The following is a 25,302-nucleotide window of genomic DNA, read 5'->3' as shown; positions in this document are numbered from 1 at the left end:
GCCTCCTCAGCAGCGCTAAGGATGTCCAACTGCAGCTTAGGCCTGCTCCCCACTGGCAAGTGGACATCCCCCGAGGGCTCCCAGTCTGCCAGAGGGATGTCTGACTGCCAGCTTAGGCCCAATCCCCCAGGGAGCGGGCTTAAGCCAGCAGGTGGACATCCCACGAGGGGTCCCAGTCTGTGAGAGGGCACAGGCCTGGCTGAGGGACCCCCCGAGTGCACAAATTTTTGTGCACTGAGCCTCTAGTTATTAATAATGAACTATAATGTTCACTAATGATTGATTACTATAATCATGTTACATTCATTTCCCTTAGGCTCCTTATGCGCAGGCGCACCATTTCTCTCCACTAATACTAGCAGCAAATATTTTACCAGCCAATTGCCACGTCATTAATCTTGGACTGACTTGTTTGGTGTGTGCAACAGGAAATATTTTCCTTTTGGAGAACAAGAACAATAGATTTATTTGTGTTATGCTTATTAATTTGTGTAGTTATTCAGTGCCTGGTAAGTTAATGTTCAAGAACAAATATTAATTTTTATTAAAATGTCCTATTATTTTATTTAATGATTACTCATTTATTTCAGTCCTTTGTATTCAGCATGTCTCTATCAAAATAAACCTACGTTTCTATGAAAATTGAAGCTTTTGGTTTTTTTGTGGCCCTCATAAACTTAAACCTTGTTTATTTGGTCCATGTTAGCCTTTGAGTTTGACATGCTTGCCTTTCATCTTCTGTTCTTAGCCTGAAGCATGAAGCATAAAGCAGAATGCATTATTCTTTTTTTATTTCTTTCAACCAAACTCTATCATTTTTGCAGCATTCACTAGAAAAAAATCTATAGAAGTTCCACGAATCTGAAGGGAACTGCAAAATTCTAAGAAGACACTTAGTTGTTGTATATAGTTCTATTCCTGGCAGACCAGTGGGATTTGAAATTTAGAGGAGGAAAGGGAGAAAGCTATAAATACAGCCAGACTGGAAGCTACTATTTCTGGAATTAGTTGGTTTCCAAGTACATTAGTCAAGAGCATTCAATTACCTCTCCTGGACATGTTTGTGATTTTCACTCTTCTATTCTATTCTGTCATCAGAAAATCATTTCAGACACAGTTATCATTGCCACAGTGTAATTTTGGTGTAATGCTGTCATGTACAAAATCATCAGTTCAATATTTTTATGTTTTATTTATGCTACCAAATTCTCCTTTCTTCAATCTCTTTTCTGCTTTATAGTTTATTTTAAAGCCTATAGTATAGTCTCGGTTGGTTTTTTTTCTGGGTGTTTCACAATTATCTTTGGATAAAAGCACTAAGGACTTGATTAGCTTATCATGAACTGTGTGTCCTGTCCATCTAGATGATGAGAAGAGGCCCTTCAGACTCTCAGTGGCCGCATCCACAGCTCCTGAGAGCCCTGACTCCAGCTCAGCGGCACAACTTGCAGGTTTATCTGCTTCCTTCATATAGTACCCAAAGCAATAAATATTCTTGTTTATTACAAACCCCCCACCAGTGGTTCTCAACCTTCCTAATGCCGCAACTCTTTAATACAGTTCCTCATGTTGTGGTGAGCCCCAACCATAAAATTATTTTCGTTGCTACCTCATAACTGTCATTTTGCTACTGTTTTGAATTGTAATATAAACATCAGATATGCAGGATGTATTTTCATTGCTCGCGACCCACAGGTTGAGAACCGCTGGAAGAAATACAATCCAGTGCATTTAAATCCAATTTATTATAGGTTAATAGTAAAAAACAAAACAGTAGGCTTCAAAACCAAAGAGATAGAATAGGAAGCTCCTCCCCACAGTGATTTTACATCTAAATAGGACTAAGATGTCCTAAATGGGAAAAAAAAGGGGGGGGGGGGCAGGGGGAGGAGAATGGACCGGGTAGATAACTTTACATTTTTTTCAGCTCTAAGGTTCTATGATTCTGTTAAGAATACAATAATAGATACAGAGGCAGAGCTGCCTCAAACAGATTGTCAAACTGCAGCGGGAAGGCCAGGCAGGGTTGGGGGGCAGGAGGGAGGGAAGTAAGAGATCAACCAAAGGACTTGTATGCATGCATATAAGCATAACCAATGGACATAAGACCCTGGGGGATAGGGGAGGCTAAGGGACTGTCAAGGGTGGGGGGAAAAAAAGGACACATATGTAATACCCTTTGTAATACTTTAAGCAATAAAAAAAAAAGGATGAGTTAAGTGCCTGTGCTAAGTAATCTGTGTCCTTGAGCATATTTCTCTGCCACAACTCTTGCCTCCCTATTTCCATTTTACTGTCAATTCCTGGAGAGGAGAAATGTTGAATGCATCTTCACATCAATGAAGGGTTATTCTTTATTAGGTAGCAGAGATTTGGGTATGCTTGTATACTGAGAAGAATAAGTCAGTAATTCAGGACTCTATGAATGACAATGTTGTATGTCTAGTGCCTCCTTACCTCTATCGCCTTATTTTTCTTCAGTGTACATCCTGATGCATTGCAGGGTTCCTTGCCAAGAATCCTGGCAGGAGAGGGGAATAATTTGGAGCCAAGAATGCACTAGCACAACAAGCCATTTAGATTGCTTCCTCAATCAAAAATCTACTTTAAATCTATACTATCATTAAACAAATGCATATTATATTGAAGCATGGTCCAGTACAGACCCATAATTATTTCTGTAGACCAGTCCTTTATTTATTGGTTATATAGTTCAGTGGTGAAGAACATGAGCTCCAGAGTCAAACAGACCTGAGTCCTCGTTTGTCTTTGCACCTCTTGTTATATAAACTTAAACAAGGATCTTACTCTTTTTATGCTTAGTTTTTCAATCTATGGGATGTTGACACCCATAATAAATCCCTCAAGGAGTTATTCAGAAGAGTAAATAAACCAATCTGTATAAAAATAGCTAACAGTGCCTAGCACTCAATAAGTGGTTAATGAAAAGTAAGTACAGGGAGGGGAAAAAGTAGATTTACAGTTGTTCATATGGAAAATAATATAATAATCCTATCTAATAAAAGAGAAACATGGTAATTAGCGTACAACCGCTACCCTTCCCATTGGCTAATCAGGGTGATATGCAAATTAACTGCCAGCCAAGAAGGCAGCCTGCAGCCAGGCAGCTGACGCGAACAGGGAGGCTTGCTTGCTTCAGTGACAGAGGAAGCCAAGCTTCCCCGCCTGCCTTGCCGGCCTCTCAGCTGCACTCTAAGCAACATTGTAACAAATATAGAAGCTAAACAAAACCCCGGGCTTCAGCCAGCAGGACCGCAACATTGTTTCAAATACAGAAGGTAAACAAAGGCCAGAAACCTGCTTTCAGCAGCGGAGGTCTCGTAGCTGGAGCCGAGCCTCAGAGCTAAAGCTGGCCCATAATAAAAAAAAAAAGGAAAAAAGGAGCAGTTGGGAGCTTCAGTCACCCGCCAGCCTGAAAACGGCCCTCAGCCACTCACCCAGGCTGGCCAGGCACCCCAGTGGGGACCCCAACCCTAAAGGGTGTGTGACCAGATGCAAACAGCCATCATCCCCTCACCAGGGCTGGCCAGGCACCCAAGCGGGACCCCCACCCTGATCCGGGACACCCTTCAGGGCAAACCAGCCGGCCCCCACCCGTGCACCAGGCTTCTATCCCATATAGTAAAAGGGTAATATGCCTCCCAGCACCGGGATCAGTGGAGCCAAAAGGCCTCCCAGCACCGGGATCAGCATGACAGGGGGCAGCGCCCAAACCCCCTGATTGCCCTGCGACTCTGTGTGTGACAGGGGGCAGGGCCACAACCTCCCTATCTTCACTGCTCTGTTCGTGACAGGGGGGAGCTCCTCAACCTTCTGATCAGCCCTGCTCTGTGTGTGAGAGGGGGAGCTCCCCAACCCCCTGATCGCCCTGCGGCTCTGTGTGTGACAGGGTACGGAGCCCCAACCCCCCTGATGGGCCCTGCTCTGTGTGTGACAGGGGGGAGCTCCTCAACCCACTGATCGGCCCTGCTCTTTTGTGACAGGGTACGGAGCCCCAACCCCCTGATTGGCCCTGCTCTGTGTGTGACAGGGCGTGGCGCCGCAACCTGCCCATCGACCCTGCCTTGATTGTGACAGGTGGCGGTGCCCCAACCCCCCAATCGGCCCTACCCTGAGCGTGACTGAGGGTGGCATCACAACCTCCCAATCTGCCCTGCTCTGTGCATGTCAGGGGGCAGCGCCCCAACTCCCCTATCGGCCCTGCTCTGAGCCCGACCAGGGGCTGCACCTAGGGATTGGGCCTGCCCTCTGCCACCCGGGAGCAGGCCTAAGCCAGCAGGTCGTTATCTCCCGAGGGGTCCCAGACTGCAAGAGGGCACAGGCTGGGCTGAGGGAACCCCTCTCCCCCCCAAGTGCACACATTTTTGTGCACCGGCCTCTAGTCTATATTATAAAAGGCTTGTGGCCCTAATGCCATAACGACCAAAGACTGGCGCAGGTGGGTGGGGCCGCACAATTTTGTGCACTGGGCTTCTAGTTAATAAATAATAAGAATAAACTCTGCGTTTCATGTACTCACAACTGTAAACCTATTTTTCCCCACCCTGTATAACAATTCATTCAGTCTTTTATTTATTCATGCTTTACTTTTTTAATATATTTTTATTGATTTCAGAGAGGAAGGAAGAGGGAAAGAGATGTAGAAACATCAATGATGAGAGAGAATCATTGATCAGCTGCTTCCTGCACACCTCACCTTGGAGATTGAGCCTGCAACCCAGGCATATGCCTTGACTGGGAATCCAACTGTGACTTCCTGGTTCATAGGCTGAAGCTCAACCACTTAACCATGCTAGGCCAGGCCATTTCTTCATGCTTTAAATAAATATTGGTGCAAGAAAAAAAAAAAAAACAGAGCAAAGAAAAGGAATAAAAATCTTTTTTCTGAGCTTTCAGTCTAGTAATGGAGAAAAACAAGATTTATAAATAGCATGCATGATGTGATGCACACAATCCTAAAAAGAAAAATACAGCAGGTAAAGAAAATTGAACGGGCAAAACAGGGGTAGTGATTGCACAAGTTGAGTGGCCAGGAAGATGATGATTACATAAAATTATTACAACTCTTGCAATTCTCTGTACCTAGCTGGGAGCATATATAGAAATAAAAATTTCAAGAGGTTAATGGGGGGAAAAGGAGGACTTATGTAATACTTTCAACAATAAAGATTTTAATTAATTAATATCAATGACTGCAGCATTAATGCACATTTCTCAATTCCTGTAATGCCTAACAATAAATAATATCTTGTTGAGCAAAAAAAAAAAAAAGGAAAGAACAATTTCAGAATGTAAACTCCATGAGGTCAACAATTGTGTTTATTTGATTCATTATCAGATACTTAGTAATAGTGCTTGACATGTATCTCTACTCCGATGAATTATGGATAACTTTCTCAATCTAGCCTCTAAACCTTCCTCATTAAATTTTTTTCCCTGTGTTCCTGCTCATCTGAACTTTTTGTATTCTCTATACTGTAGTCACTCTCTGCTCCCAGAACACCTCCTACTTTCTCACTTCTACCTCTCCTGAAACCTAGAATAACCTCTATCCCATAATTCCAGCAATCAAATTCTTTGGCTATTACTTATTAAATACTGGCCCAAAGCAACTTCCTGACTTCCACATTCAAGAATAATCCTATTCCTGGTTTGTTTGTTTTTTCATCAGAATCATTAATAGTTGTACAAGGGAGGGGTTTGAAGTCATCTTAATTCTCTGGTATAAGATAATTTTATGAGTATTAATGATTGATATCTAGACCCCTTGGGAAATCTGGGGTGAAAGCATAAAGAAGAACATGCTACCCACTTACCCTGCCCCAGGAGATCTACAGTCTAAACCACTAGGCCTGCTCTCACTGTATGTAACTGGTTCCTCAAATATTCAGACTTAAAAAATGCTTGCTCTAAGCATAGCCTCAGTTACAAGCCATTTGTCTTAATTGAATTCCCCTGTAATTTTTACGTCTACAATATAAATCAGGGTTGTTATGCCTTGGGTTTTTATGGTCCAGTTCAAATGCTGATTGGCTAATAATATTCTCCCCCTTTATATCTAGATATGCAAAGTCTTCGCAGTGTCTTATTCCCCCAAAATCAAGACCACAGTACAACAGAATGGCTTCCAAGGGACTTTTCAAGCTCAGACAGCTTTTGTCAGTATCCTTAAAATTTGATGACAAATATGCTGACCAAATGCCTATTTGCCTTCAGCTACATTCCTTGTCTTTCCTCTTGCCATGTTCTGTTTGATGGGCTTCTCTTTTTTTCTGGCTTCCTGGTTAATCTGTCACTGGGAGGAATTAACAGAATTGGAGGGCACCTGTAGAAGAAAAGCCAAGGTATTGCTATCTTTCTCTCCTCCCAGTGGGTCTCTGACCGCAGCCATGTCTCCTCCATAACTCAGACAGCCTTTCCCCTGGTAGTGCAGGCCCTAAGAGGCAGCCTTCACCATTGCTCTAGTTCCAACCAAATGGCCTTGGGTTTTCCCATTGACATTGCAAACCCAGATGTGCTAGTGGCTTTCTGCTTTGCAGATCTCTGGGTTGCCTCATTATCCACTTGCCTTCTCATTCATTTATGACCTGTACAAACTTTTCCTTCATTTTCTTTGGTTTGAAAGATATAAGGTGGTTTCTGTTTTCCTAAATGGATTAGTATAGGGAGAAATCCAGTGGTTTATGATATTATTAACTTACCATGGGTGAAGGCTTTAGATTGGACTCGGATCACTTGTTACTTGTTACTTTCAGATCTAAGATTCTTAACCTAGGGTGACCATCCAAAACATCTGAATAACTTTTTTTCTAATTTTGTTGAATTTTTCTAAGGATATGGTAACTATTTTTTTTTACCATTTTCATTGTTTCTTTTGTTTATTATTATTGCTTAAAGTCTTACAAAGGGTATTACATATGTGTCCATTTTCCCCCCCCCCGCCCTAGACAGTCCCCTAGCCTCCTCTAACCCCCAGTGTCTTATGTCCATTGGTTATGCTTATATGCATGCATACAAGTCCTTTGGTTGATCTCTTACCCCCCTACCTCCTGCCCCCCAACCCTCCCCGATCTTCCCGCTTCGGTTTGACAATCTGTTTGAGGCAGCTCTGCCTTTGTATCTATTATTGTTCAAAAGTTTATAATGGTCTCTATTATCCATGAATGAGTGAGATCATGTGGTATTTTTCCTTCATTGACTGGCTTATTTCACTTAGCATAATGCTCTCCAGTTTCATCCATGCTGTTGCAAATGGTAAGAGTTCCTTCCTTTTTACAGCAGCATAGTATTCCATCGTGTAGATGTACCACAGTTTTCTAATCCATTCATCTACTGATGGGCACTTAAGGATATGGTAACTATTTTTTGAAAGCTCATCTTCATCACGTTGATAGAATAGAAGAGAAAACCAAACTACTGAAATTGCTTATCCTGGTTAACTGCACTTGCCGTCTCCCTTCCACAAGTCCATTCTCTGTCCTATGTTCTGCTCTGTGCCCAGGCACAATGTCTTCTCTGAACTCATCACTTAAGCTCCCTTGTCATCTGGCTTCTGATTTGGTTTGATTGATGGGAGATACTAGCCAGAGATCAGAAGAAGAGAACAGAAAAGTTGTTTTAAACCAGTGTGTGCATTTCAGATTCACCTGTGGAGATTTGAAATATTATATATGCCTGATGTTCCTTCTCCAGACATATTAAACAAGAGTTAGGAATCTGGATTTTACCTTTTGTGACAGCATGGATGGACCTGGCGAGTATTATGCTAAGTGAAATAAGCCAGTCAGAGAAAGACAAATACCATATGACTTCACTTATATGTGGAATCTAATGAACAAAATAAACTAACAAACAGAAGAGAAACAGACTCATAGGTACAGTGGACAGACTGACAACCATCAGAAAGGAGTGGGGTTAGAGGACTGGGAGAAAAAAGTAAAGGGATTAAGCAAAAAAAAAAAACACAAAAAACTCAGACACAGGCAACAATATGGTAATTACCAGAGGAAAAGGGGGGTGCAGGGAGCTAGAAGAAGGTAAAGGGAGGATAAATGGTGATGGAAGGAGACTTACTTGGGTAGTGAACACATAATACAATATACAGATGATGTATTATAGAAATGTACACTTGAAACCTACATAATTTTATTAACCAGTATCACCCCAATAAATTCAATAAAAAAGATAATATTAAGGGGAACTTTAAAATGTCTCCCTATATAATCCATCTCCTGGAAGCCATCAGGAGCCAGGTCTTTGAGCATGAGTCATACCCTTTCCCATGACTCTGGCATGGGGCCATTTCCATAATAAATCCTTACTTTCTTGGCTGCAAACTTCTGTTTGTGTATTATTGGTCTTTGATGCATGCAGGCAAAAGGATTCATTTAGTCTGGTAACAGTTCTCATCAAACTCAAGTGTCATCAGAAGTTTCCTTGATATGCCATTTGGTTTCTTTGTCTAGTCTGATTGGTAATTTTTTTTTATAATTTCTTACTTGCCTCACATATTTTTATGCTTGATTTTCTTCTTTGAAACATAATAATTTCAAGCCTATGTCTAACAATTTCCTTATCTGAAGTCCTTTCTTATCTGTTTACAGGGACTGTTGTTTTTGCTTGGTTTTGTTGCATTTGACCTTGTATGCTTATTTCTTCTTTACTTTGAACTGCTTGTAGGGATTATTGAGGGCTGGGATAAGAGTGGGTTCCTTCCGAGAGAACTTTTATTTGCTTTTCCAAGCTGCTGAAGCATGACAAGTTTATAATCACATTAATTTAATTTTTGGCATGAAGTTTTCTAGGAGCCACATAGATCATGTAATTTTGTGCTACAAACACACATAGGGCCAACTCATGGTTCCAAATTCTCAACAGCATGTTTTCTCCACTCTGTTCAAAGTCAGTGTTTGAGATAGATGATTAGCCTTATAGTTTTCTGGGAGGTAGATATTCCTATTTCATCATGTTATTGAGAGTGAAGACTTTTGGGGTCTGGATTTTATACAATATGATTTCCAGTTAGACTCCCCATCTTGAGAAGCCCTCGGTTTTCTCTTGTTCCCTGGACCCTAGGAGGGCATATAAAACAAAGTCCAAGTTCACCCAATGTTGCAAATGTTCTTAAGGTGAAAGCCAGCTCTGGGCTCAGTCTATTTCTCTGTGTTTGCCTTTACATGGTCACCAGTTTGAGAATTCACTTCCTGCCTTCCTAGGACACCCATGCTCTTTAGTTGTTTTATACCCTTTCCCATGAGTTTGTTATTTTCAGTGAGATCCAAACCCTTAGACCACCACAGTTCCAAAAACAGAAGTCTAAGAGGAACATTTTCATGACTCTAGCTCTCAGAGAACTTTTTAAATGAGTGATTTTTTAAACAGTACACTGAGTGACTGACTAATCAATTTCTTCAGAGGCAGTTGTATCTTTATAATAGCAAAGCTATTCTTCATATGAGTACTTCTTATGTTACTATTTGCTAAAATCTAAGAACATGAAGCAAAGCTTTATGAAGAATGTCCTCTAAGGAGCCAGAGGAAAGCTATACAAAGATGTTGTTTTAAGGAAACAAAGTTTTGTATTTTGGATAATTAGCCTCTCAATCTGTTTCATAATAAAAAGAATTTTGCTAAATAACATTGAGAAACATTGCATATGACATTATCTATACTTTGTTATCTTAGAGATTCATAAAATACATTACCATTGGAAGGTACAGAGTTTTGAAATAAAGAAATCTGTTTTTCTGAAACTCATTTGAAGATGAAAGTCTTTCCCTTTTTTACAAAAGGGGAAACTAGCATGCCATATAAATTATTTTGTGAACCTGCCTTAAGATATGTTCTGATATATTACATACTAAAGCTTAGAGAATTTTTATTAGAGAATTTGTAACATCTCCCTCATACTGCTTTTATCAATAAATTTTTAGCAGCAGATGAATGTCAGAGAAATAAAGATTAAAGGTGTCTTACAAGACTCAGAATAGTAAGTATTTTATGCTTGCTCTTTCCTCTTTGAAACACCTTTTTCATTTAATTTCTTGGACAAAGTACACCACATTTTCCTTCTGCCTTACTGGCTGATTATTCCTAGTCTCTTTTGTTAGTTATTTCTTATCTACCCAATGTCCTAATGCTCAGTCCTTAGATATCTTTTCTACTTACACTCATGAATATGGTGATCTCATCCATTCTAATAATTTAAATTGTATCTATGTGCTAAAGATTCCCAAATTTATGTCTCCTGAACCCCAACTTTATATGTCCTGCTGTCCGCTTGACACTTCCACTTGGATGTCTCAGACTCAACGTGCTCAAAACTGAATTTATGAACCCCAAACCTGTTCTTCCTGCACTCTTTCCTGTCTTTAGTGAAGTTCATTTTTCTTAGTGCCAAACCTTGAAATCATCATGTTTGATGCCTCTTTTTCTTAAAATACAAATCCAATGCACCAAAAAGTTCTATTGATTCTACCTTTAAAATATATCCCAAATAAACCACCTTTTTCCTATTCCAGTGCTCCATCCCTGGTCCAGGCCACCATCAAGTTTTACCTACAGTATTACAATAGCTCTTCCCAAATATCCACGGTTCTGTCCTTCCTTGACCACTGTATTATTCAGAATTCTCCAGAGAAACAGAACCAGTAGGAGATGATAGAGGTAGAGATAGAGATAAAAATAGAGAGAGATGGATTTATTAAAAACAACTGTCTCATGAATTATTGTATCCTAATTTCTAAAACCTACACACTTAATTTTGATGGAATGTATGCTAAAGAAAGCCTTTGAGAATAAAACAGTATAGCATGGATTTTATGTATTGAGGTCAAGGTCATCTAAATAAATTTAGAAAGGTAAACTGCTGTCATTCAAAAGGGAATCAGCTCACCCTAGCTTGTTTGGCTCAGTGGATAGAGCGTAGGCCTGTGGACTGAAGGATCCTGAGTACGATTTCAGTCAAGGGCACATGCCTGGGTTGCAGGCTCGATCCCCACTGTGGGGTGTGCAGGAGGCAGCCAATCAATGATTCTCTCTCATCATTGATGTTTCTAGCTCTCTCTCCCACTCCCTTCCTCTCTGAAATCAGTAAAAAAAATATATTAAAAAACAAAAGGGAATCAGTTCTCTAGCCTAGACATGGTGATGGTCACCTGTCATCACCTAGTAACATCATCTTAAAGAAGAGCATGACTGCATTGATAATATCATGGAGGCACTTTTTCCTTGCTCAACACTTGCTTAATTTGCCCTTATAAGCAAATCTATTTAGGCCACCTAAATAGTTTCTTATTTCTTCTGAATTTCCATAAAATAGTTAGTTCTTTTTTTGAATTGTCAAGGATTGTCTGACAACTTTTTGATAATTTCCTAGATCAGAAAGTAATATTTTATATAGAAAATGATCAGGAGTAAGAAAAAGAAGAAATATCCTTTTGATGGAATAATTCTACATGTACATAGAAATACATTGGGCCCCTGGTGGCATATTGGGTTGCTGAGCAGAAACTAATTTACATCAATATATGGCCTCATGGTCTATTTCAACTGTATCTCAAAACTATGTCATCTAAATGTATTTATTTCTGCTTATCTCCTTTCTAAGAATGTATTCATATTCATACGTAATTATTGACAAATTCAATAAATTTTGTATATTATATTAGTTTTCAGATTGTTACTGATATTATAATACTAGTAGCCCAGTGCACGAAAGTCGTGCACATTAAAAGGGAATTAATTGCCCTAACCGGTTTTGCTCAGTGGATAGAGCATCGGCCTGAGGACTCAAGGGTCCTAGGTTCGATTCTGGTCAAGGGCATGTACCTTGGTTGTGGGCACATCCCCAGTGGGGAGTGTGCAGGAGGCAGCTGATCAATGTTTCTCTCTCATCGATGTTTCTAACTCTCTATCCCTCTCCCTTCCTCTCTGTAAAAAAATCAATAAAATATATTTTTTAAAAGGGAATTAATTAGCAGAGATATTTTAATATTGCTATTTGCCCTTTCTCTATAATAGAAGTGTGAGAGATGAAAGGAAATTAGTAAAATGTATATGAAAATAATATATAAATTTATTAATAAATAAACAGTAACAAAAGGAGCTGATTCCGTGAGGAAAGGGCTCCCTCCTCCCTCCTGTCAGATTTTAAGGAATTGGCTCATACAATTGTGGCAGCTTGGCAAGTCCAAAATCTGCAGGGTAGGCAGACGGGCTAGTGTCTCAGGGAAGAGTTACAGTTCAAGTCCAAAGGCAGTTTAGAGGAAGAACCCCCTTTCTCTAGGGAGATCAGTCTTTTTCTATTTAGGTCTTCAACTGATTGGATGAGGCCCACCAATGTTATAAAAGATTAATCTGCTTTACTCAGAGTCTACTGATTTAATGCTAATGCCATTTGTAAAATACCTTCATAAAAACATCTAGAATAATATTTGACCAGATATCTGGGTATTGTGTTCTAGCAAAGTTGACATAAAATTAACCATGACAACTATATTATGAGATTATTATGAGAGCAAATAGGAGAACACATGCAATATAAAGAAAGATTTAAAACATATGATACTATTAAATATTAGTGCTGATGAAGAGGTAACAATGATGTACTGCAAAGGCCATCAGATTTGGAACCAGACAACTGTGAATTCAAATTTTAACTTGATCATGTTCTGCATCTATGACTTTGTTGACCTCAACCTCTCTGACCATCAGTTCCTCCATTTATAAAATGTGATTAATAAAACCTAGCCAATTAGGGTATATGAAGGTTAAATGAAATATTAATTCAATGGGAAAAAAACATTCTGTGCTACATGGAAATACATGTGAATGTTCCTACCAACTCTCTTTCTCTTCTACCCTCTTCCTTCCTGCCCCTGTCTTCACTGCCCTTGCACCCCGTGGTTTGCAGTGACACTGCTGTCCATCTGAAATAAACTGAGGAGAAGGTGAGTGGAGAGGGAGTGAGCAAGGTCTAAATGCTTGTCACGAAGTTTTTTCACTGAAATACAACCCTCTGGAAGAATACTATTTTAATAAATACAATTTTATCATAAGATTCCATTCCATAGAGCGATTCCCATATCCTGGCTGATGGCCCACACTAACATGAATTTGCTGATCTGGTTTCAACAAATTTTATTAAGAAAAAATGTTGTAGACAGATGGATTCCCAAGACTATGCTTGCTGAAGTCAGCCAACTTGGCAATTAAATTGTAATTTTTATTCCGTATTTATACTTTTTCTACTATAACTAAATGTGTTCAGCAAGATTTCAGTGAAGTTAAGAACCAGGCAGAGTGGAAAGAATTCTAGCTCTAGGGTCATTCTGAGCCTGGTTTGGATCCAAGCTCAGCCACTTTTAAACTTATGACCCTGGGTAAGTTTCCAGGCCTTGATTTCCTCTTTTTAAATGGAGATAATAATAGTGCTACTGTTCCAGATAGCCACAAGCATTAGAAATAATGACTGAAGAAATCTAGTGCATAATAAAATAAATGTTTTAACAATATACTATTGTCATTATAGGAAGTTTTCTAGAGTTTAGAAAGGATGCTAAGAAATAAACTTAAGTGTAAGGGATTTCAGAAAGTCTCACTGAGCTTTAGAATGAAGACTAAAAGGTTGAGCTCAGCAGACAGAGAGCATATGGAAATGAAATGAGCAATATCTCTCCTGCTCAGGCACCTAACTTAAAAATAAGATTAGCAAAGCATCAGTGACACTTTCTCAAGTTTGTTATGATACAAAACCCTGATATCTAAAGAACTGAAAGAAAATTTCAGTAATTTCTGGCTTTCCCAAGATGACTAGAAAAAACTTCTGCACCCAGAGAATCTGTGTGACGGATGGGGGTGAGGGGCAACAGATTTAGGCTGGAATTGAAGCCTTTTTTCTTTATTAGTGCTTGCCTGAGGATATATTTTTCCATTGATTTTTTTAGAGAAAGTGGAAAGAAAGAATGGAAGGAGGGGGGAGAGAGAGAAACATTGATGTGAGAGACACACATCTATTGGTTGCCTCTTGCACATGCCCCAACCACAGCTGGAGAGCAAACCTGTCACCCAGGTACATATCCTTGACTGGGAATCAAACCTGGGGCACTCCGGTGTGCAGGCTGACACTCTAACCACTGAGCCACTTGCCAGTTTAAGCTCTGCCAGTGAATTACTATGGGTAGAACAGACAAGTTCCTAAGAAAGAGAGTAAACAAAAGACAAGTTTAATCACTTGCACAAGGATACAGGTATCAGAATTAGTTTGACTATAAAGAATAGGAAACTAAAAGTAATATTGGTTTAAGCAAAACAGAAGAAAAAGTCAACCCAGGGCTGTTTGCTGATTCCATAGTCATCACCCTTCTATTTTTGTACTCTATAGATTTCATTCTTAAGATTGTTCATGGGAAACAATTCACAGCTGTCACAAGGGTGGGGGTTGGTGGGCTGGGTGAAAAGGGTAAAGGGATTAAGGAAAAACAACAACAAGAAGAACAACTCATAGACACTGACAATAGCATGGTGATTACCAGAGGGAAAAGGGGGTGTGGGGAGGTAGAAGAGGATAAAGAGGGAATAAATGGTGCTGGAAGGGACTTGACTTAGGGTGTGAACACACAATACAACATACAGGTAATGTGTTATAGAATTGTATGCCTGAAACCTATATAATTTCATTAACCAATATAACCCCAATAAATTCAGTGTTTTTTAAAAAATATCGCTCGTGGTCCAGGATATCTAATAGAGAACCTACCATCATGTTCACATTGGAAGAGCAGGAAGGAGGAAAGGGCAGAAGTGTGAAAAGAGTAGACACTTGAGTCAGCAGCCTCCCAGAACATCATCGCATGACCAAATCAAACCTCAAAGAGGCAAAAATATGATATTTTAGATGGGCATATTGCTTTTCCAAATAATGTTAGGGTCTAAGAACTAAGGAAAAGGAGATGATGGCAGTGCCAGAAAGAGATGAGAAATAGGGCTACAGCTTTTTAACTCTCTGCTTTACTGGTGTGGTGATTTTACAATGTGTTCAAAAATTATCTCACACTCTTCTCGTCAACAAGAGGAGCCTGGTTCCCCTCCCCTTAAGTGTGGGCAGTACTTAGTGAATCAATGAGTAGAATGTGATGCACGTGGCAGTGTTAGACTTCTTATCTGAACGATAACTAATACCAATGACTAAAATATCTAAAGTCCAAAAGAGATCCTGAATGTTTAGCCCATTTTTCTAGTCATTCGATATTTTCTGAGCACCTACTATGGACCAGGCACTGTTGTAGACACTGGAGCTATAGTCTAGTAGACAATCAAGTAAATAATATGTGGAATGCCAAGAGAAAAAAATAAATGCACCCTATTAGTAAGAGTCTAATATGCAGGCAATGGAACCCACTAGTTGTCTCAGCAAGAAGGAATTTATGGGCTGACAGAAAGCTCACAAAACAACAACCCCCAGACCTATATCACAAAACTGACCTCAGAGGAAGCCCCTGTTGCCACTATACTGTTACTGACCTTTGCACCACTCTGCCTCTGCCATAGTCAGGAAGGCTGCGTTTGTTCCTGCCACTCCCGGAGCTCCTGGTTTCGGCTGAGACTTGTATTAATACAATGAGTGCCCATGTTCAGCCTGTGTGCCACGCAGCCACCTTCTGAGTCATAGCCTTCCACCTAACTGCTATTATCTGCTCTTCATTGTCAAGAGAGGCTGGAGATACTAGATTATATTTTACTGCTACATTAGAAAAATTGGAGTTTTATATGGTATTCACAATATGGGAAACTATTAAAATGAGGAGAGACTGTGCAAAATATTGGAGGAAATCATGAAGGACACATATCCACTCTGCCGAGTAAGAGAGGTTGGAGAGGAGGGGGTGCTACTTTAGAGAATGTGGTCAGAGGAGATTGCCCTGAGAAGGCAATATTTGAACAGGGACCGGAAGGAAATAAAGGATCGAGTGCAAAGGCCTTGAGTACGAAATAGCACATTTGGTATCTGGAAAACAAAGACATTTTTTCTATGTCATTAAACCTTTGGTTACATAAGCTGCTTTCAACAATCATGTTCGAGTGGAGATTTTCTAGAGGTTCTGGAGTTGGCAGGTGGCCACCACAGAAGCCCAGCCCTAACCCCTTCAGCAAATGCCCTCTACTTGGGGGGAAATTCCTCCATGCCCCTCTGCCCTATCAAATTAGAGAGCAATGGCCTCAAGGTGATAGCAGGGCTGAGCTGCGTAGAGTACCCAGCTGGCAGATTGCACCTACAGATGAGACTTGAGGATCAATCCAAACCTGAGGATTGGGTTCCCATGAAGCCTCAGGCATTCAAGCCTGGGCTGTTGGGTCCATGGTAAAGGGCCCAACGCCTCTCAGCCCCCATAGCCTCTCACACATACTCAGGTGTAGCAGAGAGAGCCTGAGACCAAGCAGCTTCTGTCCCTAAGGATAGACATAAATTCTAACAGGATACCAGAGACCTACTTACAGAAGATGCCAAGAAGTCTCCAGGGAAAGAATTTATTCCAAGGAAAGAGAGTCAAGCACATTAGTTAGATTCAGAGAAAAGTAGGTAAGGTGGGAGGAAAGGGATGACTTAGATCCACCATGTCAAGCACACAGATGTTTGTAGATCAAACCAACCAGGACTCACCTGCACCCTGCTGCAAAAACTATTATTACAAAAAGAGTGAACTATTCAAAGATCTGCACGGGTACAAGATTGCAAGCCGCAGGCCCCAGCAACTTGTACAGAGGTGAGCAAGGATAGGAATGACCACTGAAGAAAGAAGATGAGTGTTATAAAAATAAACATTGGCAGTAACCAAAAACAGGGCTCATTTTTAGCACACCGTGTTAGAGCTGTCTCTTTTCCTATAATTGAAAGCAGAAGACATCACAGAGACCTCGTGCAGGAAATGAAAAACTTGGCTAATGAGAGGTAGCAAAGAAGACCAGATTATGAGTCACAAGCCGGATCTTTAGAAATCCAGTTCTGGTTGGAAAAACTGTAAGAGCTGTTTGTTTTCATTGAATGAGAAGGTGCGAAGCCAGAAAAGTGACAATGATCCTCCAACATTAAACACGTTTTATTAGAATAATTCCTAAATATTTGAGGTTGGAGCAATTTATTTGTGATATAACAGTATGTTTGGGGTATTTCTGACATGAGAAGGAGTTGATGCAAAAATAGTCTGTGGGTTGGGGTGGGGATTGGAATAATGTTATTAACACCTCCTCGTTAATCTCACTTACCTTGTTTCTTCCACAAAGGAAAGTTATTCTGTGCCCAGATCTATTAACAACTATGTAGGAAGACAAACGGTTCCATGAGTAATTGTTCATATTGTATATTACTAGTATATAAGGATACCACATCCAAGAGATATATTTCATGCCAATTCCAGCATTAAAAATGTACGTTTGTAACTCTTCCTGCTATAGTTCACACATTGCTTGAAGGTAAAACTCCTTTTTCCCTATGCCTATTAATTTGGTTTATTTATGGGATAAAGAAATATAAAACAAAGCCAAAAGCTACCAGGCTACCTTTACCCTGAGTAATGACCCTTCAGGGCTTTCTTTGTTTCAACTCAAAGAGTGTATTTGGCTCAACTTTCCTCCTTCACATCACTTTTTTAAAAATATATTTTTATTGATTTCAGAGAGGAATGGAGAGGGAAAGAGACATAGAATCAATGATGAGAAAGATAATCATTGATTGGCTGCCTTCTCCATACCTCCCAGCTGGGGATCAAGCCCGCATATGCCCTGACTGGGAATCAAACCATGACCTCCTGGTTCATGGGTCAATGCTCAACCACTGAGCCACATTGGCCAGGCCACATCACTTTTTTTCTTGGTGTATAAACTATGTATTAGCAGACAAGGCCTATGGATTTATTTCTTTTTGGACACACCCACAGTGGGTGGCCTGTGGTCTTGGTGTGCTGGCCTTGAACACAAAGACCTCAGAAGTATCTCAGCCTTCTGTGGACCCAAATTTTCTTCAACCACGACTGGTCTTCATTAAGCTTGTTGTCCAGACCATTGGCCAGGACCTGGCTCTATTTTCCAAGCTTCACATCCTGTCTGGAATCCTGTACCAGCGTGGATTCTGCATAATGGTGATCACGTTTCATCTGTCCTCTGTGAGCTCTCCTACCCTCCTGGTGAGGTCAATGTCTGCTTTCCTCAACACCACATGAGCATATCTTCACAACCTAATTGCAATGATGGCAAAGGCTTTTTTCTGCTGCCTGTCGATAATCTTTTTTAAAGTATATTTTTATTGATTTCAGAAAGAGGAAGAGAGAGGAAAGGAGAGATAGAAGCATCAATGATGAGAGAGAATCATTGATTGGCTGCCTCCTGCACCCCTCTGACTGGGAGTAGAGCATGGACTCCGGGCATGTGCCCTGACCAGGAATCTAATGGTGACCTTTTGGTTCATAGGTCAATGTTCAACCACTGAGCCACACTGGCTGGGCTGCCCATTGATATTGGTGTTGAGTGCTCACAAAATGTGCTGGAATGTCTCAGGAATCACTAGAGACATGGCAGTGGTGGTGTGTAGGCCTCCTGTGGAAGAGCCACATCACTTTTTCACATCACAGAGGCAGTGGGCAACTCAACACACCAAAGATGAAGAATTAATGTCAGTGATCTCTTTATTCTATCCAAAAGGTTTTTATCAGTAAAATCTCCTTTTCCAGTCCTTACCATTTTTACTACTTAAAGTACAAGCGTTCCTGATCTCTACTGAGTAGTAGTTGTTTAATCTACCTTACTTTATCCAATCAAATAAACTAGATATTGTCTTTGCCATTTTACCAATGAAGAAAGTGAAGTCCAGAGTGTCATTTATACAACTAATAAATAAATAAAAAGAATTAGAATTTGGACTAGATCTGACATAGAATCAATGATGAAAGAGAATCATTGATTGGCTGCCTCCTGCACCTCCCCTACTGGGGATCGAGCCCGCATGTGCCCTGACTAGGAATCGAACCATGACCTCCTGCTTCATGGGTCAATCAATGCTCAAAATTCCAACTTTGTTCTATGACAACTGGATCATGCTCTTGCTCTAATTATTATGATTTTTTTAGAATTTCTTATTAAGAATGACCTTTTAAATAAAACATGCTATTTGTGGATTCCAGGTTGTGAAGATATCAGACACCCCTATTTATCCCGGCAAAATATCTAATATTTGGGAAATATTAGTAGCCATCACCTAGATGAAAATTGATCTGTCTCCTGACTATCTACTCAACCTCAGGAGGCAGATCATGTAGGTAGTTGTAGATTATGGTAAAGTCTTTAGATGTTGCTTTAGATATTATGGGGAGACATTGGCTAATTAGAGCCAGAGAGTGACACAATCTGGTGTTAGAAGTAGGGAGATAAGTAAGGAGGCAAGTGTTCAATCAAGAGATAGTGGTAGCTTAGACTTTAACAGGTGAGAAATGGTCAGCTTTGAGACATCATTTTCTAATTGAGTCTGGGGCATCGGAAAAGGAGAGGAGTGAAAGATGATTCCAAGAATTTTAAGTAACTCAGTGAATGAAATACCATTTACTACGATGGGAATACTACAGGAAGAGTAGAATTGGAGGAGGTTGAGAAATTACAAATTCATTTGTTAGCCATTTTAGATTTGATATGCTGTGAGATATCCTCTTAGACATTAGTAGTAGTTCAGGGGAAATTCTTGGCTAGAGACATCATTTGGATATAATTAACACATAAATGCTATTAAAGTCTTGAGATGAGGTCATCTAGGGAGTGAGTATAGGTAGAAAAAAGAAGAGACCTGATGACTGAGTCCTGGGTTCTCAATATTTGAAGTCTGGAAGAGGAAGATAATAGAGCAAAGGAGGATGAGTGATAGTGGTCCCTGAGGGAATTCATGTCAGACATCTCCAAAACCAAGTTTTAAAAGGTGGGGGGGAGGAGTATTTAGGAAGGAGAAAGTGAAAATGTCTATCATATGCTCTTGAAATGAGGACTAAATATTGACAATTACTTCAGCAATATAAAGGTCTTTGGTAACCTTAATAAGAGTTTTTGGAGGGGAATGATGGGGATGAAAACTTGGTTGAAGTGATTACATTAGCAAGTAGGAGGCAAAGAAGGCAAAAGAGATAGCCTCTATTAAGAGCTACTTCAGGAAGTTTTCTATAAAAGGAGACACCAAGGGATCAGAGCTAGTGGTATCTTTGGGGGAAGGGAGGTTTATTTAAGAATTGGAGATATTATATCATGTTTTTATGCCAGTGGGGAAATTTGATGAAGTAGGAATAACGGGGTAATCTATATATATAAAAGCCTAATATGCTAAGAGTCTGACCATTCAATGAAGTGCTTGACCAGTCGCTATGACACACACTGACCATCAGGGGGCAGACACTCTGACCAGTAGGTTTGCTTGCTGCTGGGGTCCAGCTGATTGGGACTGAACAAGACAGGCTGGACAAGCCCTGGAGCCAACCTCCCGCGGTCCCTCCCCGGCTTCTAAAGTATTTCTTCTAATTAATTTCCTTTCAGTGTGCACAAATTCATGCACCAGGCCTCTAGTTATAGAACTAAACTCCTTGGATAGGCAGACAGGATTGGGTCTAGTGCTCAAGAGGATAGATTTCCCTCAGATAGGCACATTGACTTCTCCTGAAGAACAATAGAAAGAAACTAAGTACAGATGAGCTCAGAAGCAAACAGGTTAGTGGATTTGGTGGTAAAATAAGAAAGTTTTCTTCAGATTGCTTCTTTTTTCTCAATGAAAACAGAATCAAGGTCACCTGCTGAGAATGTAAAGGGGAAGGCAAAGTTTTAAAGACAGAAGCTGCTGTATCTAGCTTTTGTGTTGTTCCAGATGATCTTCTCGCCCATGAATATTTACCTTCTCACCTCATCCCAGCTCATTTTTAACAGCACTTCTCAATTGATTTTTTAAAAAAATATGTGGCCATTTTTAAGAAAACATTTTGTGGTTTAATTCATCTATTTTTAATTCTCCAAAACATTGTTTTGCAGTACCTAATGGAGAGTTTAAAAGCTTCATGAACTAAAAAGTACACATTGCCAAAATTAAATGAATTTTTTAAAAAGAATGAAAAATTTGGGTAGAGTTCAAAATTGTAAGCTCTCAAGGAAAAATAATGCACAAAACTTTGGATTTCAGTTTCTCATATTCTCAAATTGAAGGGTCCAGACTGGATTAAAGGGACAAAAAGTTTAGGACAAATTTCCAACTATGCAATGTACTGAAAGACTCTTAAGCCAAAATCCCACTAAATAGCCTGCCTAGCAACCATATTTTTTTATTTCAATGTGTTTATCTGTAGCAGCAACACTAAAAATTTTACTAAATCCCAAGCTATTTCTAATCATTTCACAGAAATGGATGGCTTTGCATGTTTATTAAAAGAGAAGAACAGGAGGTCTGCTACTCTTCAACCACTGAAGGATATTAATCTTATTCTTTCCCACAAAACTGGTTATAAAAAATGTGAAAAATATATAAATTTGTTAGCAAACATAGAAATGTAAATAAAAGCAACTAGGCAGAATTTTCACCTATTTAAAAGGAAACAAACATCTATATGTATATAGATTTCCCATATTTTTTATGATTTCTTAGAATGAATTATTCCCTATGGCGTTATTGGATGAAAAGTTTTATGGCTTTGGAAATATATAGCTAAATTACTTTAGAAAAATGTAACAAATTACTATACCAAATGTATAAATTTTATAATATTCTGTTAGCATTGGCTTCTTGGCATTTAAATAAAATTATTTTTACTTACTATACAGTAAAATTCACCCTTCTTGGTATATGTCCTATAAGTGCTGCTAAATGTATATAGTCACATGACCACACCACAATAACATACAAGACACGTCCATCGCCCTCAAAACTGCCCCTTTGTGATCAATACTTTCCCTACTTCAACTCCCAGAAACCACTGGTCTGTTGTTTGTTCTTATAATTTGCCTTTTAAATGTCTTGTACTTGGGCATGTACACCAGGAAGCCTTTTGAATCTAGAGTATTTCATTTAACACAAGGTATTTGAGTTTTTTCCATATTGTTGCATGAATCAATAGTTTGTTCCTTTTATTCAATTGTGTGGATGTACCTCAGTTTGCTTATTCCTGACTAGAGACCCGGTGCACAAAAATTTGTGCACTCGGGGGGGAGGTGGGCCCCTCAACCCGGCCTGTGCCCTCTCGCAGTCTGGGACCCCTCGGGAGATAACGACCTGCTGGCTTAGGCCTGCTCCTTGGTGGCAGAGGGCAGGCCCAATCCCTAGGTGCAGCCCCTGGTCGGGCTCAGAGCAGGACCGATTGGGGAGTTGGGGTGCTGCCCCCTGTCATACACAGAGCAGGGCGATCGGGAGGTTGTGATTCCACCCTCAGTCACGCTCAGGGTAGGGCCGAATGGGGGGTTGGGGCTCCGTACCCTGTCACGCACAGAGCAAGGTCGATCAAGGGGTTGGGGAGCTCCTCCCTGTCATGCACAGAGCAGGGCTGATCAGGAGGTTGAGGAGCTCCCCCAGTCACTCACAGAGTAGGGCCAATAGGGGAGTTGGGGCACCGCCCCCTATCACACTCAGGGCAGGGCAGATCAGGGGGTTGGGGCGCCGCCACTGTCACACTCAGGGCAGGGCCGATGGGGAGGTTATGGCTCTACCCCGTCACACACAGAGCAGGGCTGATCAGGGGGTTGAGGCGCTGCACCCTGTCACACACAGAGCCGCAGGGCGATCAGGGGGTTGGGGAGCTCCCCCCTATCAGGCACAGAGCAGGGCTGATCAGGGGGTTGGGGCACCTTCCCCTGTCACAAACAGAGCAGGGCGGATAGGGAGGTTGTGGCCTCGCCCCCGTCACACACAGAGCCGCAGGGCGATCAGGGGGTTTGGGCGCTGCCCCCTGTCACGCTGATCCCGGTGCCGGGAGGCCTCTCGGCTCCGCTGATCCCGGTGCTGGGAGACATATTACCCTTTTACTATATAGGATAGAGGCCTGGTGCATGGGTGCGGCTGGCTGGTTTGCCCTGAATGGTGTCCTGGATCAGGGTGGGGGTCCCCACTGGGGTGCCTGGCCAGCCTGGGTGAGGGGATGATGGCTGTTTGCAGCTGGTCACACACCCTTCAGGGTGGGGTTCCCCTCTGGGGTGCCTGGCCACTCTGGGTGAGGGGCTGAGGGCTGTTTTCAGGCTGGAACTGAAGCTCCCAACTGCTCCTTTTTTTCTTTCCTTTTTTTATTCTGGGCCAGCTTTAGCTCTGGCTCCAGCTCTGAGGCTTCTCCTGCTGAAAGAAGGTATCTGGTTTGTTTCGGTTCTATAATCAAAACACTGTATAACTCCAGCTCTAAGATCCCGGCCTCGCTGAAAGCAGGTTTCTGGGGTTTTGTTTAGCTTCTATATTCGTTACAATGTTTCTTAAACTGCAGGCTCAGAGGCCGGCAAAGCAGGCGGGGAATGTTGGAGTCCTCCGTCACTGAAGCAAGCAAGCCTCATGTTAGTTTCAAGCTGCCTGGCTGCCGGCCGCCATCTTGGCTGGCAGTTAATTTGCATATCTCGCTGATTTGCCAATGGGAAGGGTAGCGGTTGTGCCCCAATTACCATGTTTCTCTTTTATTAGATAGGATAAGTTGCGTTGTTAACAGTTTTGGTGATTATGAATAAAAATCTGTTATAAACATTTTTATACAAGTTTTTATGTGAATCTAAGATGTATTTCTCTCCAGCTAGTTTGCTTTTATTGTTTTACAATTGTTTATCCCATATTTATTTTGTGGTTTTTAAATTCAAGTTCTCCCAGGAAATACTAGTACCCCAGTTTCAGCAACATAGACCTAAGTAAAGTCATATCCATGACAATGTACTTAAAGCTCTTAGCATTTACTTGAAATTTGAATAGTACTAGGATTACAAAGATACTCCCATAAATAGAATTAATTGAGAAGCCTTAAAACACTCAGTTGATTTTTTTAAAAAAAATGAGTCCAGCGTCGAAACTTACTTTCAATGCTGCTGTTAATTATGGGAGACACGTAAGAAGACACAAAAGCTTTTTACATTTAAACTTCCCTGAAAAACTTGAAATCTGAATAATCCACCTCAATTTCCAACAATCTTTTTAATTCTAAAAGTGAAATAATAATAATCGTCCCTGACTACAAAGAGTTTACAGCTTCACTAGAGAAGGTTACCTTGTATCTAGGGAGATACACAACAATCCAGGACAGAAGGGGAATGATACCAAAGGAGTGCAATAGCTAAGCACTAATGGAGCTCAGAGTTGGGAGCTGGGAGGAAAACTTGCATGTGGGTGCGTGGGGGGGAGTAAGGGTAAAATTGGCTGAGCCTTAAAGGAGAAATAGGACATTTTGTTTTAAGTTGTAGCTTTCTTCTATAACTGGTACACCTTGGAGTGTGGAGGCAACTTAGTGTCTTGGAATTGAGGCTTTTTCCTGCCCTTGTACAGAGTTATAATGTGTCTCAATACCATCCAAGATAATTAGAAAACTCCTTTAGCACCCAAATAGCAAAATGTAGTTGTCTGTGTATCCAGAACACATCATTAAATGTCCTCTTCTAAGTTTGTCTGATAAGAGTCATATGATAGATTATACAACATCACTATTAAATTTGGAGAGCATTAACAAAGAAAGATGAAGGACTACTGAGTCATTACCAAGTAAAACCATGATTCCATTTGTACAACTAATCAAAGTCAGATGTAGTTAAATGTTAATTCACGTATAATTTTTTTTTTTTTTTTTTAGAATATTGGGTCATTTATTGTAGCTTTTCTAAACAATTTGGGAGCATTTCGTCTCTGGCTGCTTAACTGCATTTGCTTGTTGTGGGGGTGGGGTTAGATGTTCCCAATGTTCAGAACACAGTGCCAGCATTTACACAAAGCATTGCAACCTAGCCCACAGAACACAGAGGTTACCAAGGGGCAAGCTGCTACTTGCGACAACACCCCAGTGCCTCCCTCTAATCTTGTGCCATTTCCCAGGGCAGGCAGCCTGGTGCAGACTCTGAATTCTGCCCTAGAACAGGATTCATGTTCCATTTTTCTTGCTGATTCCTGAAGATCGAACACTCTCTTCACCCCACACATCAGGGGGTTTTTTCCGTTTCCACTTTTCACTGTTTCTTTTGTGAGTTTGTGCTTTGATTTAACCTTTTCCCGCAGCTTGGGGGAAGGGGTCACCTCTGTACACAATACAGCCTCACACGTACTTGTACATA

The 25,302-nt window shown here is 40.7% G+C and overlaps 1 pseudogene; it reads right to left on the bottom strand.

Moving 5' to 3' along the window:
• Nucleotides 1-17,928: 17,928 nt before the first annotated feature.
• Nucleotides 17,929-18,586, bottom strand: LOC118675027 (annotated as a pseudogene).
• Between the last annotated feature and the right edge of the window lie 6,716 nt (nucleotides 18,587-25,302).

The sequence above is a fragment of the Myotis myotis genome, unplaced genomic scaffold (genome assembly GCF_014108235.1).
Source record: "Myotis myotis isolate mMyoMyo1 unplaced genomic scaffold, mMyoMyo1.p scaffold_m19_p_2, whole genome shotgun sequence".
In the NCBI taxonomy this organism is placed as follows: Eukaryota; Metazoa; Chordata; class Mammalia; order Chiroptera; family Vespertilionidae; genus Myotis; species Myotis myotis.
The sequence above is the reverse complement of the archived record's forward strand: the minus strand, read 5'-3'. Positions and strand labels throughout refer to the sequence as shown.